Genomic DNA, 21,132 nt, shown 5'->3' on the forward strand with positions numbered 1-21,132 from the left:
GATTTTTTTCCAGGGTTTTTGAATTTTTTTTCAATTGCGTTTTTTTTTTAAACATTTTTCCAATCTGTGTTTTTTTTCTATTTTTTCCATTGCATTTTTCCGATTTTTCCTATGGAGTTTTTTTATTTCAATTTATCTGTTGTATTTTTCCATTGTTTTTGTTTTTATTTTTTCCGTGTTTTTTCGATTTTTTCCTGTGTGAAATTTTCCTTTTTTCCATTGTGTTTTCCTTATTTTTCTATTGTTTTTTTCCCATTTTTCCAGAGTGATTTTTCATTTTTCCACTGTGTATTTTCCATTGTGTTTCTTCCTTTCGGTTTTTTTACATTGTGTTTCTTCCTTTCGGTTTTTTTACATTGTGTTTTTGTAATTTTTCCCAGTGTTTTTTAATTTTTTTCCATTGTGTTTTTTGTATTCTCATCGTTTTTTTACATTATTCCAATCTGTGTTTTTTTCTATTTTTTCCATTGTATTTTTCCGATTTTTCCTACGGAGTTTTTTTAATTTCAATTATATCCATTGTATTTTTCCATTGTTTTTATTTTTTCAGTGTTTTTTCGATTTTTTCTTGTGTGAAATTTTCATTTTTTTCCATCATGTTTTCCTTATTTTTCTATTGTTTTTTACCATTTTCCGTTGTGTTTTTTCATTTTTCCATTGTGTATTTTCCATTCTGTTTTGTTCGGTTTTTTTCCATTGTGTTTTTTTTAATTTTTCCAGTGTATTTTTTGATTTTTTTCCAGAGTTTTTTAATTTTTTTACCATTGTGTTTTTTGTATTCTCATCGTTTTTTTTTTACATTTTTCCAATCTGTGTTTTTTTTCTCTTTTTTCCATTGTATCTTTTCGATTTTTCCTATGGAGTTTTTTTAATTTCAATTTTATCCATTGTATTTTTCCATTGTTTTTATTTTTTCAGTGTTTTTTCGATTTTTTTCTGTGTGAAATTTTACTTTTTTCGTTGTTTTCCTTATTTTCTTTTGTTTTTTTTTTTCCATTTTTCCGGTGTGTTTTTTCATTTTTCCATTGTGTATTTTCCATTGTGTTTCTTCCATTCTGTTTTTTTCGGTTTCTTTCCATTGTGTTTTTTTAAATTTTTTCCAGTGTATTATTTGATTTTTTCCAGGGTTTTTTAATTTTTTTCCATTGTGTTTTTTGTATTCTCATCGTTTTTTCACATTTTTCCATTGTGTTTTTGTATTCTCGTCGTTTTTTCACATTTTTCCAATCTGTGTTTTTTTTCTATTTTTTCCATTGTATTTTTCCGATTTTTCATATGGAGTTTTTTTAAATTCAATTTTATCCATTGTATTTTTCCATTGTCTTTATTTTTTCAGTGTTTTTTCGATTTTTTCCTGCGTGAAATTTTCTTTTTTTCCATTGTTTCCTTAATTTTCTATAGTTTTTTTTCCATTTTTGAAGGTGTGTTTTTTCATTTTTCCATTGTGTTTCTTCCATTCTTTTTTTTCGGTTTTTTTCCATTGTGTTTTTTAAATTTTTTCCTGTATATTTTTTAACTTTTTTCCCGGGATTTTTAAATTTTTTTCCATTGTGTTTTTTGTACCCTCATCGTTTTTTTACATTTTTCAAATCTGTGTTTTTTCCTGTTTTTTCCATTGTATTTTTCCGATTTTTCCTATGGAGTTTTTTTAATTTCAATTATGTCCATTGTATTTTTCATTGTTTTTATTTTTATTTTTTCAGTGTTTTTTCGATTTTTTCCTGTGTGAAATTTTTCTTTTTTCCATTGTGTTTTCCTTATTTTTCTATTGTTTTTTTCCATTTTGCAGGTGTGTTTTTTCATTTTTCCATTGTGTATTTTTCATTGTGTTTCTTCCATTCGGTTCTTTTCCATTCTGTTTTTTTAATTTTTTCCAGTGTATTTTTTGATTTTTTTAAAGGTTTAATTTTTTTTCCATTGTGTTTTTTGTATTCTCATCGTTTTTTTGCATTTTTCCATTGTATTTCTCCGATTTTTCCTATGGAGTTTTTTTAATTTCAATTTTATCCTTTGTATTTTTCCATTGTTTTTATTTTTATTTTTTCATTGTTTTTTCGATTTTTTCCTGTGTGAAATTTTCCTTTTTTCCATTGTGTTTTCCTTATTTTTCTATTGTTATTTTTCTTCCATTTTTTGTGAAATTTCAAAGCTTTTTTTTTCTCTTTTTTCATTCTTTTCTCCCATTGCGTTTTTTTTTCTTCCTTTAGTTGATAACAAATTAGATTATCTCTATTGCATTTGACGATTCATCTCTATTTCGTCACCTTACCTTCCTTCTTTTTTTAAATGATACAAACTTTGTATCGCGTGCTTCTTCTTTTCAAAGTTTTCTTTGCTTTTCTCGTCTTTTTCTAAGATTTTCCAATTTTTTAATGCTATCTCATATTTTTTTTTTTAAAAACTTTGCGTCTTTTTATTTTAAAATTTACTAAAAATAACTTTTCAGTGTTTTATTAGTTTGTTTCGTCTGAATTTTTTCCCTCAATGTGGTTTATCTGTATTTCTTTAAATAGGTTCATGAGTTGTTTTTTCAGTGTTGTTCATTTGGTTTTTTTAATGTAGTTCATCAGTTCTGTCAGTGTAATTTTCATTGGCATTTTCTCTTTCTTTGTGTGTGTGTTCTCAGTTGGATTTTTTTCAGTTCGTTTTTCCACTGATTTTTCAATCAGTGTGTTTTCTATTGTTTTTTTTAAATGTGTTTTACGCTTTTTCCCATTTTTTGCATTTTGCTTTCCATACTATTTGGTGTGTTTTCAATTTATATTTTTTGGTATTTTCCATTGATTGTCTTTCAATATTTTTCAATACTTTTTTTCAGTCTGTTCAATCTTGTCTTTTCTTCCAGTTTTTCTCCATATTTTTCGCAATTCTTTGTTTTACAGTTTTTTCTCCTTTTTGTTTAAATTTAAGCTTTCTATTTTTTTACTACATCTGGTAAATTCCATCCGTGACTTCTGTCGTTGTATTTTTCAATATTTTTCATTTCTCAGTTTTTTAATCTTGCTTTTTCCACATTTCTGATATTCAAATTTTATCCTGTCAAATTTTCAAGTTATTTTTTTTAAAATTACTTATCAACTTTTTTTTTTGTTGTTTTCGTTTTTTTCTAGTTTTTTTTAGTTCTGGGTTTTTACAATGCAAATACCATTTTTTTGTTCGTATCAATTGAAGTTCAATTCGTGTTTTGTCATTCCATTTTTTTATCAGTTTGTTTTCAAATTTTTCGTTCCTTTTTTTTTTCTATGCCCTGTTTTTTTATTGTTTCAAATTAATGTTTGTTTCATTGCATGCTTCAATACTAGTATGGGTTTAAATTTTTTACAAAATACTTTTTAAATTTTTAATTATGTGTTATAATTTCTTATCAGTGTATTCAGTTTTATTTTCCAATTCGAATTCTACATTTCATGTGTTTCGTTTTTCCAATTTTTTCCTTATTTTTTTCTTATTTGATTTAGATTTTTTTTTCCAGTTTTTATTTCTCTTTTTTTCATGTAGTTTTAGCTTTTCATTCATTATGTCTACCATATTTTTCCGAAGTAATTTTCAGTTTGGTTTCTGGTTTTTATCTAATATGTTTCACAGCACTTCATTCAATTTCTCTCAAATATTTTTCCCTTCAGTGTGATTTTTCAGTATCATCCCGGTTTTTGGTTTTTGCATTCATAGATTCAACTATCCACTCCACATTTTCTCTTCAATTTTTTTTCGTGCTTCCTGTGATCAGAAAAAACGCTTCATTTAAATTCTAATTTATTATATTTCAGTTTTTAAGGATTTGCTCACAAATACCCGACATATAAGTGTATGCCTGACTTATTGGAATCGGCCAGATTGACTAACATTGCCTGCCTCCTTCTCTTCAAGCAGAAGAAGAGGAATTGTCGCTTTTGAGAGATAAAGACTGTAAGTAAAAAGTTCCATCCTTATTTTTCTTTGTTAACTTTTTTATACGTTGCAAATTTTAAATTTTATGCACCAGTTTTTTTAATAACTTATTGGAGATTCTAGTTCTCGTAAGATCTCCAAAAAGATCTTTAAAAGCATCATGAGCAAAATTTCTTATTTCCCTCAATCGCAAAAATTATTTTGAATGTATTTTGAGTGTATCCGGGTACTATTCATTGTCAATTTGTGTTTGGTCACTTTATCTTTATGTTAAGATTGACTTTCTCTCTCTCTCTCTCTCTCTCTCTTATAAACTTGGTCTGTTAATGGAAATATCGGAACTCTCTTCGGGTCTCTCTTCATTAAAATTCAATTTTTAAAAAATATTTTACAGATTTTCAAAATTATTTGTTACGCTATTTTTGGTTATCATATTTAATTTATAATTTTTGCCATGCTGTTAGGACATTCAACATTGAAAATGAATTTCAATTATTAAATATTTCATTTAGAAGAAAAAAAATTCAAATATTTGAATAGCTTATTTTTTTTTAATACCATAATCAAATAAAAATTTAAATTTGCTTATGCAATCAATAAAGCATATACTGTGATATATAATGCAATAAAAAGATCGTGATTGCTTAAAATAATTTAGATATTAATTATAATTATAATCACACTGAATCAAAAGTGAAAAAAAAATATAATGAAAACACTAAATTTTAATATTTCAATTTAGACAAATAATATGGTAAACTATTGAATATTATCAATTAAAATTTTTTTCACGATTTCTGTAATCAGAAAAAACGGTTGATTTTAAATTCTAATTTATTATTTTTCAGCTTTTGAGGATTTGTTCACAATTACCCGACATAAAAGTGTATGCCTGACTCATTAGAATCTGCTAGATTGACTCTAACATTACCTGCCTCCTTCTCTTTAAGCAGAAGAAGAGGAATTCTTGCTTTAGAAAGATAAAGAATGTAAGTAAAAAGTTCCATCCTTATTTTTCTTTGTTAACTGTCTTATACATTGCAAATTTTAAATTTTATGCACCATACATGTAACCGTTTTTTTTTTAAATAACTTCTCGAAGATACTAGCTCTCTTAAGATCTAAAGGATTGCTAAACGCATTCCTTAAAAACATCATTAGAAAAATTTCTTATTTTCTTCACTCGCGAGAAAAAAAAAACTCTTAAGATGCTTCTAACGATCTATATGTACTATAATCAACTTCAATTTTTTTATACACACGAATTTTTCCAGACAAAAGGATTCTCCATCGCTTTCTTTTTAATGAAGAAAATATTTTTAAAAATGATAAAATCCGAATTTTTTAACTCCATATAAATTCTATTAGTAATGAAGTTTTACCATTTTAAATGAATAGGTTTTCTAGTAAAAAATTTGGTTTTTATCTTTTATTACATTAATTGGTTTTTGTAATAAAATCACTTCACTCACGTGGTATCACTTTAGTTTTATTTATTCATGCCAGCGAAAACTTTTGACTTATTACTTGTGAATTTATTATTTAATCAAACAAGTTTGGTGGCTTATAATAAGCTGTAAGGAAAATATTTTCATTTACCTATTTGCTGATTAACTTTACTCAAAATTAGATCAAAATAAATTAAACTAAATAAATTATTCCAAAACCTCTATTAGAGTGAAAATGTGATATTTTTGCATAAATAAATAAATGTCTTAACTTTTCAGTGTCTCTTTTTATAAAAATTTTGGTTTGCCTTGTAACTTATTAATTTTATATATTTGCCTGACTTATTATATTTGTCTTGTAATTTATTAAGTTTCTGCCTACATTAATTATACTGAAAATATTATAAGTTTTAAAATCACGTAACACGTGGTATTTGATATCAGTTCAAAATCATAAGATGGCGCTGTGCTGACCTCTGACGGAATTCCCGATTATGCCTGAGACTATATATGAATATATGCTTCAAGAAACCTGAAATAAAGAAATTATATACTGGATGCTTGAACTAATCACCCTTAGTATTGGGCTCTTCAGTACCCCTCTCAAAACAAAATAACTTAGCAAGTTGAGAGATGCAAATTAATCTTAATTCGGAGATAATTTAATATTGAGAGAATAAAGAAATGAATCATCCAACTTCGTCGAATTTCTAGACAAAAGTGAAAAATTAAGACAACAAAACCAGTTTGATTGTCTTAAAGTAGGAAATATTCATAAAAATCAGGTTTCAACTACTCTCCGTTTTATTTTGGCAATCAAACAGGTTTAGATTCCTTTAACCTCGCTTTCCTTTTTAAAGTGATTCGCTAGGATAATATTTTTTGTCTCTTTCTTTACTAAAATATTAATTGACGAGCACTAACTTCAATTGCTTCAATTTTGACAAGAATATCAAAAATATATACTGAAAGTGGTATTTACGGAACACCTTTCAAAATTAACTAGCTAACAAACAATTACGCATGCAGATTATTTCATATTGATTGCCCTTTATATACATTTTTTAATAATTATTATTTAAGCAAAATAGTATATAACATTAACATAACTAATATTTCTGAGAAGAGAAAAAATATCAATCAAACTGAAGATGGTACTTACTGAAAAATCAAAACTTGTTTGAATGCCTTAAAGAAACGAAAGAGTAGTTTAAATGTGATTTAGAAACTCCTAATTTCATCAGTTACTGGTTTTGATGTTTTTCATAACATCCCATCCATTACCTTTGATTCGACAGTTTTTGATCCTATGTTTTCTTTCCTCCTCGCTTAAATAATAATGTGAGTGCACTAATATGCATTACTTCATTTTTGACAAAAAATTTGAAATCAATATTAAAGGTGGTGACTATGGAAAACTACTGCACAGCAATCTTCCAAACTTTACAACTCTTTTGTATAAAATGCTTTTCAACGTTACTGTTTTAAAAAAGGAATAATTAATTAATTAATATATATAATTAGTTTTGCTGGAAAAAAGTTTTATACGTCAAGATGAAATTTTCAGACAGAAATATTGTACTTTAAGTAGTATATATATATATATATACATATAGGGTGTTCCCGAATTCATGGTAAATATTTTAAAGTTAGATACCGGACTTTGTAACAATCATTTACTGTTCAGGAATGTATGGACGCAAGTAACGCGATGAGGCTGAAACAGGAGAAATAAAAAAAAAAAGAGAAATTTAGTTATCGGTTGATTGCGCAGGCCACCGTAATCGGTTGGTTGGCTGCCAAAGGAAAGTCCCATTCTCAATTACGCTAAATTCTACGATGGAAGACTTTACGTATGTCGAAAAAACAGATATGCATTGCATGTACGGAAGTACAAATGGTAACGGCAGAGTTGCGCAACGAATGTATCACGCGCAGTTTTCGGATCGATGAATGCCGGCTCACAGAATTTTTCAGCTGTTACATCGTCAACTTCGTGAAACGGGTTTTTTCTATTTCACCAGACTTGAAACTGGTCGACGAACAAGTTCGCGCAGTCCAAGCCTGGAAGAAAGCATCTTGGACATTGTGGCTGATAGACACGAGTTACGTACAAAAGCTGTTGCTCATCATGTAGGTCTAAGTCATCAGACAGTTTGTAGAATATTAAATTAAAATCGCTGACACCCCTTCCATTTTCAGCGAGTATAAGCTTTGAGTCCAGCAGATAATTCTTTCCGCCTGGGCTTTTCATTGGGTGGTACAGCAATGGGCGCTGAAAACGTACTTTATACGTCACTATTTACAGATGAGGCGACGCTAACACGCGAAGGTGTGACTTTAATACGCGCAATTCCCATGTGTAGAGTAACCGAGAATCCACACTCATCGCGACCACATGCGCATTAACGACGATTCTGTATGGATGTGTGGGCTGGTTTTGTCAACGACTTTTTGATTGGCCCATACTTACTACTGACGTGACTTAATGGCGAATGTTATCTTATTTTTCTAGAACATGTGTTGCCAGAACTACTGCAGGATATTCCAATCGAGATTCGTCACCGCATGTGGTTTCAGCATGATGATGCGCCACCCCATTTTAGTTGCTCGAATATGCGAAAGGGCTGCACGTGTGCGTGAAATAACTGGCATCTTTGAACGTGCGCGCCAATCGCTCCACCGACGCTGTCAAGCACGTATCGGTACTGGTGAACGCAATTTTGAAAAGTGATTGTAAACATTACTCTTGTCAACAACGCTTTCAATAAAAAAATTTGTCGTTCCTTTCGTCTCTTATTTTTTGTGCTTGCACCTAACTGCCTCACTTGCGTTCATACAATAAATGATACGTAATCCTATTCCATAAATGATTGTTACAATGTCCTGTACCTACCCTTAAAATTTGTTCCAAGAATTTGGAACCACCCTGTATAAATATTAAGGATTTTATCTATAAAAATACCTTAAAATACTAAATTTCAAAAAAATTAAAGATTATAATCTTCAATTATTCAATAATATTATTCTAATAACTTCAACTCAAAAATCTACAGATAATAGATTAATTTTGAAAAACACACAGAATAATTTTTTTAAGGAATATTTTATCCTTCCGAGTACCAATCCACTTCCTGCATAAAATATAAAATTCGATAAAATCCTCTCTTTACTATATTAGTTGAAAATTCCAGTAGAAAATTTTTCCAGTAGCCTTTCAAATGACCGATGCAGTAAATAAGTTAAATTCAAAAGTAAATGCGTTACGTTTTAACTAATATTAAAAGATTTAATGAAAATTCAAAGCATTTAATTCGAGTAAAATTTTCAGCTAATTAATGAAAATAAATTCTAGAATGTTCATTTCATTGCTACAAAAAATAAAAAATATACAAAAAAAAAGTTAAACTGTAATAAAATTTTTTATTTATTTAAATGTTATATACTATAGATGGTTCACGTATGATTATTTATGCATAAGGATTAATTTAGGATTATTATTTACAATTAATTGGCACTAGTATATACATATCTTACTTATGAAGCCAATTCTAGGCTCACAACTTTTTTATTATTCAAAAATATTAAATATATCCTCCTATAAGGTTAAAAAATTAATTCAGAATGTTATTTTACGGAATAAAAACACTAAAATGCATGCAACTGTTAACATAATTACAAGTTGAGAAGTAAGGCAACATAAAAAAGATTTAAATACAGGGTATCTGCGCACCTGGAAAGTCGTGAGAAATCATAGAAAGGCATAAATTTCGGTATTGAACAAAATTTGTCACGAAATGTCATGATTTTAACTATTTTTTTAAAAAAAAATCGTAGAAAGTCGCCGAAATATTTAATTTTTAAAATGGAATTTTGTCCCCCTTTATTTCATTGTGTTCCGAATATCTGAATTTGAATCAAAATCCTGACTCAGTTATATTTTATTAAAATATAAAATGTTTTATCATGTTCTTTAAAAAATATGGTGTTCTTTCAAAAATTAAAGAAGAAGCATTTCTGGAGTGAATTATCTTTTAAACTTCTGTGATTTCAGAATTTTTGTTATAATTTTTTATTTTATCAATTGCAAATTTTTTGCTGAAGCAAGCCAGTCATTGGCGAATTTGTTTTATTCCAAAATGAGAACAGAAAAATCAGGAGTATTTCTTTCCTTTCCGATGAACAAGAAAAGTTTCTTAAGAATATAATTCTGCAGAAATTTTTTTTATTTTCTTTTGTGTTTTTTTCAGCTATTTTATTGCTTCAACTCTTTCAATTCTGCTTTTTTTATTTTATTTAAAATCTAGAAATATGAAGATGCAGAGTATAACAGCTTTGGTTATGCCTATCATTTCAATTAATGTTATTATAATGCTATTTTAAATTTATTGTTGTGTTTTTGCTGGGTGAAATAGTAACTTCGTGCAGTCATGAAAAATTCTTGGAATTAGTCCTAGAAAGTCATGAATTTGAAAATCTAAAATGTAGCAGATACCCTGTAAATAGACATTGTAGAAAAAGGATTATGCAGCCTAATTTTAAAAATGCGTTTATAATTACTTCATTTATATCAATTGTCAAAGAAATGAAAGAAACGGAATATTTTAAATACGGGTTCCTTCTTCTCCATTCATTTTATTATTAATCAAAATTAAAATCAAAGCGCAATCATTCATTGCACAATGCATTCATATGAAAAATTTCATAACCAAATTAGATAAAAATTTTAAGACCACGTTAAGCAAAACTTTTTACGTAATTAGACTTAATAATCACAGATATTAAAAAAAATGCAAGCATTAAATTTATATACAACCAACAGAATACAAACAATACATTTAAATACAAACTATAGCTGTTCACATTCTTCAATTTTATTTTGTTAAAAATGGAACAAGCGTGGAATCCGATAACTAATTCTTACAGTTAGGAAATTATTTTTTTTAAATCTATTTTTTAATTTTTATCTGAAGGTTCATATACTTTGTTTATAGTTGGTTATGTGAATTAAGTACTAATGCGAGTAATTGAAAAAAAAAAACATTTCTAACGAAGTATTATTTTAGTAAAATGTGCAGAATATATTATTTGTAAACTATTGTATTAAAAAAAACGTAAAATATAGTTACTTTCGTGTAGATCGATCATTTTGTTTAGACCATCCTGTTTGTGCAAGAATTAAATATTTTCTAAAACTAGTGAAATTGCTACTAACTAGTGAAATTGCTACTTAGTTAGTAGCAATTCATGGTTGATAAAATCATGTAGAAAGAGAATTCTTTAACAGTTAATATATACATGAAATATATTTTGCCCCTTTCAAATATTTTTACATCACGTTCTTTAAAAACCAGTTTGATTAACCAAATTTTGTTACATATTTATTAGTTTTATTGCTTTATTAAATTTTTATAGCCTTAGATTATTTATAATGGGAATTTTTTTTTTATAAAAAGCACATAATTTAATCGAAGTAAAACAAAAGTTTGTAAAATGTTGCTTTGAAATGTCATCTTTTTGGGTGTATTGATATCGGTCACCAACTCACATGCTTAAGGAAAAAGTGGTGGCTGCTAAGAATGTGGGGATAGTAGTTATCGACAATGTCAACCTTCCTCTATGTAAAGGTACCCCAAAATAGAATCGAGTTAACATGTCTTATAGACTAGTGAATTGGAATTGTATTATTGTAATGGTAGATACACTACAGAACTCCCCCACCAGAATTTTATCTGTGATAGAATACGATGAACGGATACCACTAGTTTGCCCATTACTGTTTTTTGAGAAAAGCCGGGAGAGCTGTATTAAGATCCCCTTACTTTTTGAGTGCTGATCGTGAGAGTTGTATTAAGTTCACGATCGTGGTCTCTCCTGTGTTGCCTTTAGCAGTCGAGTGTATGCGTTATTGTGTGATCGAGACTGAGATGCAACAGCGGGAGGAGGACGATGTCGCAGTATAACTGTTCAATGAAGACCATCCAGCGAAGAAGGAGTAGTGGGCGTTTCTGCCAAGGTAGGCGTGTTCACATCTCGTCCTAAATTCATCAATGTGGGGAGGGAAGTCAACCTTCATTTATGAAAAGGTTCCCCTTCATAGAATCGAGTTAACATGTCTTTTATACTAGCGAATTGGAATTATATTTTTGTAGAGGTAGAGACACTACAGTGAACATTCAGGCATCTTCTGATGTGAAAATATTTCAAATTCAATGCTTTTAATTTTAATACATCGCACAAGCTTACATGAAAGCAACAGGAAATTTTCGTAGTTTTTACCAGCTTGGCTCTTTATTCACCATAAACACCATTTTGAATAGACCATATTGTTGCTTATTTTTGAATCATTTACAAATCAGTATAAATGATGATGCATCAAAAACATTCATATCAGTCTATATTCCAGAAATTTATATGAAAATGTAATTTATTGCTTTGCAACATTTTAAACATAAAATTTTAATACGGTAGCAGTATGGTTTGTATTAAACTTTAAACATTCTACAATGTAATGGTTTTAATTAAGCTAAAAGCTGAGATGATTGTGCTGCGGAAAAAATCCGAATTTCCGGATTTTTAGCTAACCGCTATCCGGCAGTTTTCGGAAACCGAAGATCCCGTAATTTCAAAAAAATCATCGATTGCATTTACGTATGAAAATTCTTGTACATTTTATTTAGAATTATTAGAACTATAATTTATACTTGGCAGCTCTTTTATTTGTAAATATTTTTTCTCATATAATAATAAATGTGATTAGACATAAAAGCAAACTTGTACATAATTATCCATTTAAATTATGCTGCATATAATTTATTTAGAATTTCATGTTTTGAAAATATCAAAAATTTGAATTTATAAAAGCGTTAATTTTTTGAAGTGCGTCGTTAATAACTTTACTCAAGAAATGTTCAGGATTTTTGAGTTGAGCCCACAAGTTTGTTAACAAACAATTATTTTTTATATTTTGCATTGTCACAGACGAAAAACTAAGCAGACGTTGTTTTACCAATATATTCTGAGCTAATTACAGTACCTATACTCAGACAATACGTTTTAGCAGAGGCGTCAACTACTACGTTGCTCAACTGCTCATTGCCAATAATGATCACAATTCATAATATTTACTGACTTTATTAGATATATGATCGTTAAATTGATTCCTAAGCTTTGATTAAGCGGTCAAGATTATTAAATACACTGAATGTTTCTACAACATCATCCTTTCTAACAAATCGCAAAATTTTTCTGTGCTTACAATTTTCTGCAATGAAGTAACGTTTTATGATGAAATTCAAACTTGTTTATAGTTAACAAAGACTTAGGCCATATTTTTCGATAAATTGATTTGCTAACAAATATTTCTGGTTCGGCCTACAATTTCCTATTGTGAGTTAACGTATAAAGGCGAAGGTCAAACTTGCAGTTTCTAAATCATAAACCTGGTAATATTATAAACCTTGTAAATCGGAACCTGGGTATCATTGATTGATTTCTAAAAATGAGCTAACGTTTTAAGGAAAATTTTTAAGTTGCGGATTCTGTGTTAAAAATCAGCTAAAAATTATTTTGTCTACATCTTTTGATTGGTAGTGTAGGGCTAACAGTTTCTTGTAACGGGCTTACATTTTAGGACAAAACCCAATTTTGGTATTTTTAGACGAAAAAAAATAAAATTTTCATTTGGCATTATTTTTTTTGATTGGTCAACGAAAATGTTTGTTGAACTCTCGTGGCCTAATGGCATTTTGTATAATCGACTAAAGTCTGGTTTCAAAATTTCTAATTAGCGGCCACTAGATTGAAAGTTAGCTAAAACCTATTTTGGCCTAACGAAAATTTTTGTTTGGCTAACACCCAACGTTTTCTTGTAATGGGTTAGTTAACATTTAAAAGCAAAATTGAAACTTGTGTTTGCTAGATCCTTAAATTGTATGGTAGGATGACGAGTTGTTAAAATGAGTAAAGAGTTCTGTGGTAAAAATTATCAGTTTTTGGCTCAAAAGTTAGCTAAAGCTTGTTTTGGAATTGTTATATCTTTGCTAAGCGGGCTAACTTTGATAGACAGAGGTATGGGAATGAGAAGCATGGGTTCATAGAATGAAAGTTGTTCAGTATTTATTTTTTCTTTCAAATTAATAATATTTTTTATTTGATTTTATAACGGTCCTTGAACTGCCGTCCCAATTGTTTGTGTACGACTACTAATGTTCAACTCCGTAGCCTTGTAATTTTGAACACAATCCAGAAGACAAGAGAACTCCTGGATTTGCCTTCTTTTAGGACTTTTTAATGGAACTAGCCCGCATTTGCGTTATATGAAGAGGAAAACCACGAAAATCTCCCACGGTTAGTCTAACGGCAAGGGGGAAAATATTATTAATAAATTATGTTCATAATGCATGAGCAATGTTGTAAATTAAGCAGTATTATTTTTAATTGTTCCTTTTGAAATGCTGATAAGCGTTGTTTGCATTTTTTAGGACGTGTCTTGACATGAAAAAGAGGAAAAGTATTTTCCTCTGCATGATAGTTCTGATAAGAATTTTAATTACCTATTCAGAAATTTTCGGGTTGTTCAAATATAAAGAAAAGGGCTTTGTGGTTTGTTTATTTTTTCTAGCAATTGGGGAAGAAGGTTATAAGTAGTGCTGACTTTTTTTTCTAGCAATGGGGGAAGAAGGTTATAAGTAGTGCTGACGTAGGACACTAAAATTCGATCTATTTTTTTGTTGGGTCACGAATTACTACAATGAGCTAACATTTGGAAGTAGAATTCTGTCTAGTGTTTCCTGGGTATAAAAAGTTATGACTTTTTTTGTATTGGTAGGAGAATTGATGCTAATTTTTGCTAAGCTACCAGCTCTAAATATTTTCTAAAAAAATTTAACGTTTGAAGGCACACTTCAAATTTGTAGTTTTCAACACGTGCTAAAGAGAGTTTGAATAAACTCCGTGAACTTGAGACACAAAAAAAATTCTGAACAGTCCTCGTCTATAACTATTCAAATGCCGTGGCAAGAGCAAATGTGCAAAATCCGAAAGACAAAAAGAACTTTAGACAATAAATTTTATCAAACCAAAGTGGAACTACGATTTCCTACAAGATTAAACATTTTACTTACTAGGCAAAGAGAAAGCTAAAAATTGTTTTGTACACTCATTTTTGGTTGGTTTGCCAACAAATTCATTTACAATTGTGGTTTTTAGAAGGGGAAAGGTTGCTAAAATTTGTTTTGGCCATAATTTTAATGGATTAGTACACTAAAGGAAATTTTTTTGCCGATGATGTTCGAAGACAAATAAGAAGAATGTTGGACGAAAGTTAGTTTTAGCCGTTTCCTTTTAATCGATGAAGGTAGAGCCGAAATTGTTTGTTGGGCTTACAAATTTCTACAGTGGTAAGATTGAAATTTTTAAATTTTTATATAAATCAAGTGTCTGCTTAGGAGAAATTTGGGTCCGCTAACGAACCCTGTACAAAATGATTTTTCTTTTAATCTGATTTTTCAAAAATTTGTTTATCTTCGTTATTGTTTTGTTAATCGAATAAAATCTTCCCAAGGGGAAAAAAATAAAGATGGATGTAAGCAAATTAAGTTTTGTCTTCCGCAGACGCCTCTTCCTATATTCGTCCGAAATGAATATTCTGCGTTCAGCAGTATAGGCTAAATACCAAATATTTGTATGTTGCATCTCTAATTTAGAAGCAGCAATTGCTGTTTATTTTTGAAAATTTATTTCTTTTTTAATTATAGTTTTACAGTGCTGAGCATAATTTTGTATCTATTTACAATTTAAAAACTCCTTGAAAAAGTTTTTCGCAAAAACAGGACCCTATTTGCACAAATTCATAAAAGCAGAATCCTGGTTGAAAGAATGTGATTTAAGATTTTTTTAATATTCACAAATTACGTGTGATTTTTTCACAATTTTACAAAAACGAACCTTTCATAAAATGCCTGGACAGACCCCTGTAAATGCTTTTTAGATCTTCAATGACAAAATTTTGTTAGTAACCTGAAAATTTGTCGTAATAGCGAATTTCTTGTTGCATGCCGTGTTTGTTTCTAACTTTGCCTGTACTTAACACTTTATTTACCAAATTATTACAAAAATTATCATAAGTGTGATTAGCTTTTTTGTCCAATTAAATATTGTTTATTTAACATCTTTGACAAAAAAAATTAAATATTATTTTCTAATTTACATTACATTATAAAAATATTATTTAAGTTAAACATTTAATACTTTGTTTTAAATATAGTTGAATTAATGAATCAATAAAAAATAAGAAAGATATGCGAACTTGATCGAGATAGAAAGCTGAGAATTGATGGAATAAAATTGAGGAATCATAAAATGACGTCCTATAACGAATTACCATAATCTAAATGGTTACATTGGTGATGTTCAACTTCAAAATATTCTTGAGTTGCTTCTATTCTTCAAAATATTCTTGAGTTGCTAACTAGAAATGATAAAGAGAAAGTCATATTGCAGTGACGGACAAATTCCAATGGGATATTTTGTTCCGGCTCAATGCTTTAATGGAAATAATATTTGTTGACAAATATTTCTTACTATATATAAAATTCTAATGATGGTGTCGCAGTTTTCCATTGTTGTCAGTGCATTTTTATTGGCCAGAAAATCACGTGGTGTGATCCAGTTTTTCCTCATTCGTCTCCTTATTGTTCTGGTTGTAGTCAGCATAAAATTAATAAAAGTCATGCTTTTCCTTAAATATTTTTGAATCCCTAACTTAAAGTTATTTTCCTGTACTGCTATTATTACGCTTTTAATTCAAGAGTTTAAAACTAAGAGAATTGTTGTTTTCTTATTAGTATTATAATGTAAATCTGCCTTACATTTTAAGATAAAGTTATTTAGAAAGGTGGTCTAACAATTATTATTTTTGAGCAAATAACATTAATATACTGTTATAAATTACAGTTAAAGAGATCTGTTAAATGATTTGGAACTTAACGATCAGCTACATGCACAATGAGATGCAGGCAACAACAAAAAAGTTGTTAATCTATCCTTCCGTTTGGTAAGCGAAAATATTAAATTAAGTATGTGAACTCATCAAATTTGTTTCAACAATATAACGTTATAACAATATAAATGTTATTTAAAAAAAATTATTACTTAGAAAAATCACTTCTTTTTACCAATAGATCTAAATATCTAATATATATAATTCTCTTACGTGGCTCCCAAATTTTGGCTTGTTTACGTTACTATTTCTGTTACACGGCGAATCGACCCATGATTGCCGCTAAAAATGTCACATGCCAAATCTATCTGAGGTGACTCAACATATAGCTCTTTTAAAAACGGAAACTGAAATAACCAGAGAGCATCAGCTGCGGCAATCGCATACTATTAAGCTAGGCAGAAGTGAGTAGTCTTTGTCGATAGATCTCTATTTTAGTATTTTGTCGAAAGCGCTTTTTTTCGCGAATTTATATATGACGAATTTTGATTTATATCACGAATTATACTATAGCACATTTCTAATAGGTTTAACGAATTACATGTCATTTATTTGAATTCAAATTTATTTTAATGACTTAGTATTTACTAAAAAGATGTAATTTTTTTACATGGATTTGAATGATTGTTTTGAATTCTTGGAATTTTGTGCATTTGCAATGTACCTAAGTTAGTAGCGAGCGAAGCGATCTTGGTACGCGAAGCAAACCATATAAGATTGCGTAGCAATTTTCGGGGGTTGGCGAGCGTTAGCGAGCAGGGGGCGCAGCCCACTAGTATTATATATAATATAAGCTTATATAATATATGTTTATTCAGAAATATGTTACATGGTGTGTATCGTTTTTAAAAAGTGCTTAAAGGTGCTTATTTTCGATATTCTTTTTTTAAACGACCTTACAGGTGTTTTTTTTATTGGATGTTTTTAAAAAGTGTTTAATTTTCCCTTTTCGAAAATGAGATTTTTTTTCTTCTTTACCATGTCGATTTTCACCACGTATGCGTTCTTTCCACATTGTTCTATTCAGCGTTTTCACAATTCATTTAACCACATTACATTTCGGCGTACCATTGGTCCATGGCGTGTAAAAGCGTCAATCCTTTTACATGTTTGATAAAATACTTGCGAGTCCGCATGTGCGTCGACTGAGCTGGGTTCGGTGAGATTCTTGCACTCTCATTTGGCTGTTTTTAAAGGATACAATAAATTTATCAATAATACTTTTCTTATATAAACATTTTATTCACTCTTTTCGTGCTATGTCAGACCAATTGTGTGGTTTCGTTTGAGGTTAAAACATCTGGCCTTTTCAGTTAACTTGGTGAAATGTCAATTATCTATAATAGCAGCCATGACAGAGCATATTAAGGCATTATAGAGCATATATAAGTATTATTTTAACTGTCACTTTTATGATATATTAATGAAAAGTGCTTTAGTACTAAATATTTCTGCTTCTAAAATATGATAAAAGTGAAATGTAGTGTGTCTACCACTACAATATTACAATTCCAACTCACTAGTAAATAAGACATGTTAACTCGGTTCTACGTTGGTTCATAGATGAAGGTTGACATGATCGATAAATATACCCCCACATTGAGGACTCGGACGTGATGTGAACATGCCTGCTTGGACAGGAAACTCCCACTTCGATTTGAACACCCCTACTTCAATGGATGGTCCACAGTTGAACAGTTGACTTGCTGCTTGTGACTGTTACAATATCCACCTCGAGCTGTTGCTACTCAGTCTCGATCACACACAACGTATTCACTCTACTGCTGAAGGCAACACAGGAGCGACCATGATCGGGAACTTAATACAATTCTCACTATCAGCCCTAAAAAGTGGGGTGATCTTAATACAGCTCTCCCGACTTCTCTCAAAACAGCAATGAATCAACCAGTGGTATCCGTTCATCGAATTCTGTCACAGCTATAACTCTGGGGGGGGGGGAGTACTGTAGTGTGTCTACCGCTACAAAATTACATTTACAATTCACTAGTATGTAAGACATGTTCCTTTCCAAAAATGAAGGCTGACATGGTCGATAAATATATCCCCCCCAAATATTTTTTTTTGGCTATGACAGTATTCGTTTGCATTCACGATACAGCAACCTCACATTATAACAATCATTTCTGCTCAAACTACGATATTGAGTATTGACTGTGTTATTTAAATTCTCTGATTTTTCATATCTGTTTTTATATTTATTCTTTAATTTCCTCTTTTCTAGTGAACTGGAGTGTGCTTTGATGTACCCGCCCTTTATTTATGTGTGAGACTTCTTGAGAATATTATTTGAATTTACTAATAAGGGTTGGGAGACTGAACTTTGTGAAAAATGCATTTCATTTTTAGTATGGTAAGTACCGATTTTCCTGTTTTGACTATATTTTCAAAATTTTCTCCAGAAAAAAAAAATACCCTCAAATATAACTTTAACACTTACTTGATTCTTGTATATCCTCAACTTTCAATCTTTGGAGATCTTACCAGCATGGTGCTTAGCTTTTTCAGGAAGTGCTTAAATGTGCTTATTTTCGATTTTCCTTTCTTAAAACCCCGGGTGCTTTTTCCATTGGGTGTGCCCTTGTGGAGGACATTTTGATGGAGCTAACCAATAACTCTTAAGGTCTGGTTTCTTAGGACAAGCGCCTTATCTGGGCGTCGGCGTGACGTCAACGTCCCGCTGACGCCAACAAAATACTGGTTTGTTAGCTCAAGGCCTGGTTTCTTAGAACTAGCGCCTTATCTGGGCGTCAGCGGAAAGTTGACGTAGAGCTGACGACAAAAAAATACTTTTTTTTTAGCTCAGCGTGAGCAGTTGGTCCAACGCAGACATTATCTCTTATTGCGCATGCGTTAATAACGTAAACAAATATTTATTTTGAATTTATATTGATTTTGTTATTGTCGACCAGTGTTTTAGAGAGTAAATAATGACTTTGTCCAAGAAAAAACACATTATAGCTGAGCTAAATGAAGAGTGCTATGTTTAATGAAGAAGCTATGTTTAATATCAAAATCAAAATCTTGGCTGATTTCAATGTGCTGTTGGATGTTGTCCGCCATTGCTTCTGTGGTTAACGTCACGTTGTAATCCAACTGCAGTTGAGTTGGACGGCAATTGTAGTTCAAGATGAGCGTTCGATGACGTATACTATCAAGCTCACAAATGGACCAATCAAAGGTTAGCGCTGATTTCCAGCTGACGGCGTCCTGTCCTAAGAAACCAGGCCTTTAGATAGGGTGAACAAGCCTTCAAGTAAGAATTGTGACGTCACGAGCAAGTGGGTAACATGTTAGAAAAGAATGTCTTGCTTTTTCTTTTCTTCAGATTAATAATTTTAGGTCTCCCTTGCATGTCAGAATAGTTTGTTTAAGATCTTAATTGAAAGTGATAATTTAATTGAACTTCACTTCATTATTTAACATTCTTATAATACAGTCCTTAAAACATATTAATCGTTTTTAGGAAAATAAAGCTATTGAATATTTTTTACTGTTATCCATTTATAATTTATATCTGTTGATTGAAAATTTTATATTTTACATAATCCACTTTAAACTGAAGAATTTTTAAAAAAAAAAAAAATATGTAAATAATGCAACAAAAGATTACATTATTTTACGATTCAATTTTTACGCAGAAAATTATATTGCTTTACTTTCTTTCCACATCATTATTATGTAAAGAATTTCAATCAAAAATCAAAATTTTGAATTCAAAAATTTTTCAATCAAAAATTTTGAAATTTTTGATTGACTTATACTTTTTTTGGTTTATTTATTGCAGGAGCTATTTAAACTTAAAATAAACAGCAAAAATTATTATTTTAGTTTGAATTTTTTATTTTATGAGTCAAAAAGTGCATAAAAAGTGTCAAAATTTGATGCATATGCAAAACATGGTAAGTCCAAAACAAATTGATATTTTCCAATTCTGTAAAGTGTTAGAGTATTAGAAACCACTGCTGCCGGGAATGAACCACTTATAGCTCTGTAATTCAATATTTTAAAAATTAGCAACCATTTTAATAAAGTAACGGGTAAAAATGCTACAAACCAGAAACTTTTTTTTCAAGATAACTCCTACAAAATGTGAGAAAATCAATTTAGATCCAAAAGCAAGGTTCATTCCCTAGAACCATTTAATACGAATGCGCAAAAAAATTTGAGGAAAATCTAATGAAAAGTTTTTGAGATTTTGTGTTTTGCGATGGTTGAAAAATCGGAAAAATGCATTTTGAGAAAAACACAAAATAACATTATACTTGAACTTTATTAATATATAATTGTAAAATATTAGATTAAACTGCCTGATTATCCAAATAATAACATTTTTATTGTCCAAAATAATAGAAATTTTGTAAAAATTTACTTTTTTTAAAATTTTATGCAATATTTTAATTTTGAGTTAAAAACTGGACAAGAAATTTACAAAATTTGAGTTCACTTTACAGAATGACTTCAAAGCACATCATTTAATATCATTGAAATGATTTTCAAACACTAAATCAAGCACTGAAACATTTAAAAAGAACATTTTTTTAGTGTTTGAAAATCTGAGCGTTAAGATTTTTCCTTGATAATTGTATAAAATATTAAATTATTTCCTTCGATAATTCATAAAAATGCTTTTACATTGATTTATACATGGTTTTTTCTTTTTTAAAATTCTTTTTGAGTGCATTGAAAAATTAATAATTGTAAAAAGTTATTGAGTAACTGTATTTTACTATGAAAATAAAAACGATGAAAACACATTCAAAAAAAGTTCTAAGC

At 29.5% G+C, this 21,132-nt stretch overlaps 1 long non-coding RNA gene across 3 annotated transcripts in view; it reads left to right on the forward strand.

The window, feature by feature from the left end:
- The first annotated feature begins 984 nt into the window (after window positions 1-984).
- The window catches only part of LOC147802072 (uncharacterized), a 74,985-nt gene continuing 54,837 nt past the window's right edge, over window positions 985-21,132 (forward strand). For 2 of the 3 annotated variants that reach the window (XR_015430033.1, XR_015430034.1), the window contains exons 1-3: window positions 985-3,906; window positions 4,737-4,877; window positions 18,581-18,709. This is a non-coding gene — a long non-coding RNA (uncharacterized LOC147802072). The remainder of the gene's footprint in view (window positions 3,907-4,736; window positions 4,878-18,580; window positions 18,710-21,132) is intronic. The other variant, XR_015430032.1, reaches the window with a different exon arrangement.

The sequence above is a fragment of the Parasteatoda tepidariorum genome, chromosome 10, assembly GCF_982258835.1.
Source record: "Parasteatoda tepidariorum strain Cologne lab strain chromosome 10, Ptep-v5.0, whole genome shotgun sequence".
In the NCBI taxonomy this organism is placed as follows: Eukaryota; Metazoa; Arthropoda; class Arachnida; order Araneae; family Theridiidae; genus Parasteatoda; species Parasteatoda tepidariorum.